The sequence below is a fragment of the Amblyomma mixtum genome, chromosome 5, assembly GCF_055824585.1.
Source record: "Amblyomma mixtum isolate Tamu chromosome 5, ASM5582458v1, whole genome shotgun sequence".
Taxonomy (NCBI): domain Eukaryota; kingdom Metazoa; phylum Arthropoda; class Arachnida; order Ixodida; family Ixodidae; genus Amblyomma; species Amblyomma mixtum.
Window position 1 is genome coordinate 36,332,489 of NC_143016.1, and position 4,922 is coordinate 36,337,410.

Sequence of the window (4,922 nt, forward strand, 5' to 3'; positions counted from 1 at the left end):
TCGTTAAATCTCGTTAAGTCTCGTACGGTGCCCGGATGTTCTCGTTTCAGAGCCCGGATGACTGGAATTTAGTGGATTTCAGTGCCCGGATGATGGCTCTCGGTCTCGGCGTGACGTCACCACACTGCCGACAACGGGAGCCAAAAGCATTTTATGCTTAAAAAAAAACTGTCTCTTTTCTCATTGCTTAGAAGCGCGCAGTCAAGTAGGATGAACTCCGAAAATGGAAGGTCAGGAATGGAAAGGCAGTCAGAGTGGTTAAAGCGGAGTCAAGCTGGCTTCCAAACCACAAAACATAGTCACAAGAGAAAACGAATAAAGCGGGGGAAAGCATTTAAGCAACTACAGAGGTCAGTGGGAAACGCACGAAACTGCTGTTACACTACAATTTTCAATGCACAATGTTCGTTATTTTACTCGTAGAAAAACAGCTGTAGTATTCCCAGAAGAGCCGTGGAAGACTCCAGCAGCATATCCACTTCCGTACGCCAAAGAACGCAACTCCACACTTACCACGACAAAGATTCTCTGTCGATATGAGAAGTTAATCGCAGGTTTATAACTAACACACGGGAATGTTGGCGCTTTAGTTAAGATTATACGGCAGAATAGACTACTCGCGCTTTTCAATACATCAGTTGCATTACGCGGTTGTATTTTGACTTGGATTTGCATGGTCTCCCGGTGTCCGCTTATTCCTGTCCGTCCGTCCGACTGAACAAATTGCACAGATGCGCCTGTGTTCCTGTGCGGATGCCGAGCATCGCGAAACGGGCTGGTGTCTTTATACAGCTCCCGCTGTAGTGCATATGCTTCAGTGGGAGCCCACCTCCCCAACACGTGTGCACAGCAGCAGCCAGGATGAGAAGGAAGAACCCGTCAATCTTGATTCGGAACGGATCTTGATTACGCTATCTTGATTCGCAACGCATGCGAACAGCTTTTTTTTTTTTTTACAGCGCTTGAAAGAAATGCGATTATCTGTGCGCGGAATTGTTGTCAATTTTTTACTCAAGGGAAAGACGGGAAGTTTAGTTTAGTTTAGTTTATGGGGTTTAACGTCCCAAAGCGACTAAGGCTATGAGAGACGCCGTAGTGGAGGGCTCCGGAAATTTCGACCACCTGGGGTTCTTTAACGTGCACTGACATCGCACAGTACACGGGCCTCTAGAATTTCTCCTCCAAAGAAATTCTAGCCGCCGCGGCCGGGATCGAACCCGCGTCTTTTGGGTCAGCAGCCGAGCACCATAACCGCTGAGCCACCGCGGCAGCGGAAAGACGGGAAGTGTAGAAATTTATCCCCCCCCCCCCCCCCCCCCACAAATCTTGTTGAGTGAGCAGCGATGTGAAAAATTATTTTTTTTTCGATTTTTCGAACTTCGCAATCATAAATGTTTTGTAAAGTTGGCTTTTTTGCAAAAAGATACTTAGTGCAAAAAAGCCTGCTTTACAAGCGCGTACCAAATCGCATGAATTGTTGCTGTTCGGCGGGGGTCTCGCTTCGCAGCAAGACCTCCCTTGCATCTCGATATTTAATGCTCTTCCTGACGCCTGGGGAGTCAGGACATTGCCAGACAAGTCGTCCGCCTGGCGACGGAAGCCGCGAAGAAACACTGTACTTTCGCCTGTCTTTCGCCTGGCGCCCGCTCCTTGAGCCTGCGCGCCAGGGGCAGGGAGTAGGGGGCCTCCTACATCAGTGGAAAATAAAGTTCTACTACTACTACTACTACCAAATCGCATGCATAAGTTGAGTTCTCTTGCGTGAAATATTCGCACAACATAAAGGCGTTCACGAGGAAGAAAAACAGTATTTTCTTACTTGTGAACGTCTTTATGTTGCACTAATTTTTTACCCAAGAGAAAAGAGCACCAACTGGCCCAGAAAAAAAAAAGTTCTAGTCGAATAAATCACGTTAATCGTAACTAGGGACATGTAGTCTGTAAAACGGGCGCTTTTGCTCCTCATCGAGCTCGAGCTGCATCGGAACTTCCGAGTGGGATTAATACTGGGTTCTAATCAATGCTGATTGATGCGATTCAATTCCATCTACCTTGTGCGGCTAGATGAAAATGGAGCAGTTTGCTGCAGTTTATAGTAGTTTCTGCCAACTAATAAAGCCAAGGTGACTGAGGGGGTGAATGAAAATGTCTTTTCATGAATTTCACATTACGCCGGTGTACGGTGTGTGACAGATGGCGATTACTAAGGAGAAACACTGCTATCTGAAACTCGCTTAAACTATAATATTTTCACATATGCAAATCATTTTTAAATGTAAATTGAAATCTTACGTTGGGTAATATTTGTCGCAATGTTGTTTTCAAGCGTTTTTTGTGTGAAATTTTAATTTCTTTTAGTTCCACCCATTTGCTGTGTTCAAGGAAGCCCACGGCTGCCTCCGATGGCGCTTGAGGATCGCGACCACGGTTCCCGAGGCGTGAGAGGGTGCCGCAAGATCGTAAATGAATGGGCCGTATAACGAATGTGTAGCACCTTTGGATGTGCACTGAGTCTGCTCTGCTTCCACTCAAACACGATCTGAAACGGGGCCTTTCGAAAGGGGTCTCAAAAGAGTCAGGTGTATGCATGTCTGGAAACAGATGTCAAGCAGACTGGCTGAACAATCACGTGAATCTGTGAGGTAGTGAGCGAAACATCAGTCTTCGTTCATCTACGTGGAGACATCGTTTGGGCGATGTTTTCGCTGGAAAACAAGATACAGTTCAAACAAAATTTTTAATTTTAGTTCTTTCATGCCAATAAGGTCCCTGCGTTCCCACCACAACAAAATAAAATTGGTCGAAACCTCTTCAGCAGTCTTTTTTCTTTTCATTATGTCATTGAAGCTTATTGCGCCTTTACAGTTCCTAATAATAGCTTAATATTCAAATTTAGCTGAAATTTCCTTCTTCTTGAGACCCAAGTAACTATCTGCTTGCTTTGCGTGACTGTGCAGCTTTGTTAGGTATTTTTTCATATTACCTTATACCTCGCGCTGAGAATACTATTTTACTGGAGCGTCGTGAGTAAATAACCACAGCACTAGCATTGAAAGCAGCGAGTCCGTGGGGTGGAACTGGTGATGAATGGGTTACCACTGCTAACAAAGTTGGAGTTTCGCTTCAACAAGAGGTACCAGCTCGCAAGTAAAATTCAGCCATTGCACCTAATGGTGCCTAATGGTGAGGTTGGGAGTCGCTTACAGAATCGTTGCGAGGGAAAGCAGTTTTTTCCTAACAGGCTGCGCTGCGGGGTATTGCGAAGAACAAGTGTGTTATGTTTACCAGGTAACAATCTCTATACGGGCTCATTTTGGTTACTGCTCTCTACATTTTGCCCCTTCAATTTTGTTATTGTGCTGGTCGATTTTACACTTGTCGTTCGAAATATCAATAAATGACGGGCCAGCAGAACCTTCACCAATGCACTTGGAGCAAACCTGACAGTTGTCGAGAGGTCTATCTGAGGAGCGCGCGCACGGGTGGATCGAGCAACTTTGAGGCTGGCTTCCTTGAACCCGGGAATTTTTGAAAGAGAGTGGGGCTCCGGCTTGTCTCCATGACGACACCGTGACGTGACGCCGGGTCACCGTCCAGGCAGGGGCCCTGATTGGTGGAGGCGAGCGATTGCCCCTGGCGGAAGTGGCCACGATGGTCGCTTCCGGTGGCGACCGCCGCCGCCGCCACCGGCACGGAAAGGTACGGCCGCCGAGTACGCGAAGTTCCTGCAAAACGCTTGGTGGATCGATGGCCCCAGTGCCGAGCTTCAACTGCTGCTCGCATGGTGACGCTCGTAATAAGACTTCGCGGAATTTGCCGTCGCTGTCGCCATCTGTTTACCGAAAAATTAACTGAGCAAGAGCGTTGGCTTCTGCACAGGAATTTGCGACGTTGCGTGTTCAAAAGTATGCTCAGCAGTCTGCGCCAGATATTCAACAGCATGAATTTGCAAAAATGACCAAGAGAGGAGGACGAATAGTTGCAAAATCAAGTGGTTGAAAATAGTAGTTGTCATCACGGTTTAGTTTTTTTTTTTTTGGTTTCCTGCAACCTGAATCCGGATGGAATGTGATTTGCGCTTCTCATTGTCGTAACTCCCTTTTAAGTTTGCTGTAGCCCTGCTCAAGAAACGTCGGATGACACACTCAGCAAAGGATAGGCACAAAGCAGAGTAACATGAAACAAATGGTCGGAGACAGCGGCGGTCAAGCGTCGAGATGGCGCTTGCGTCGCCATGCCCCCGCACGTAGGCATCGTCGGAGCGGAGCGCAAAATCGCGCCGGCGGCCGCAGGTCAGCGCTGGCGCACTAGGCCCGGCGCGAGGCACGCAGCGGCAGAAGCAGCAGCAAAGCAGCGGCGAAGCAGGCCGAGAGAGGCAAGGACGGGTGGCACACGGTGGCAGTGGTCGTCGGCAGGTCCCCACCCGGACCATAGCGGCGCGGCACAGTGTGCAGTGCGTACTCGAGTGGCGGCGGCGGCGGATCGGCGAGCGCAGAGCGGGCGACGCGGGCGCGAAGCACTCTCCTTAGTCGGCGCGGACGGAGCCGGCGGCGACGGGCGGAGGATCTGTGGCCGCGAGCGCGGAGCGATGCGATCCCCAGGTCTCCTCTGCCGTCGCTGCTCGTCGCAACCAGGGCTCTTCATGCGCTGAGGGACAGGTGAGTGTCCTTGCGCCTCCGGTGCTGTGCGCGGGTTTACCCGTCACACGATGCCTCTCCTGCTTTCGCGTCTCGGTTTCCCCACCTTTGGTCCGTGCACTGCGATGGATATGCTCGCGAAAGAGAAAAGTAAAAACAAAAGAGCATGCGAAGACGACCGACACCTCGACGTCCTTTTCGTTCCCACGTAACGCCGATGCGAGCTTGCCTTGCCGGGACAAGGGTGGAGGAGGGGGCACAGGTACGATATATGCAGAGACATAT

The 4,922-nt window shown here is 49.6% G+C and overlaps 1 protein-coding gene across 1 annotated transcript in view; it reads left to right on the forward strand.

The window, feature by feature from the left end:
* The first annotated feature begins 4,550 nt into the window (after positions 1–4,550).
* The window catches only part of LOC149341773 (acetylcholinesterase-like), a 138,121-nt gene continuing 137,749 nt past the window's right edge, over positions 4,551–4,922 (forward strand). The window contains exon 1 of the mRNA XM_089543959.1: positions 4,551–4,658. The gene's annotated coding sequence lies outside the window, so the exon portion shown is untranslated. The remainder of the gene's footprint in view (positions 4,659–4,922) is intronic.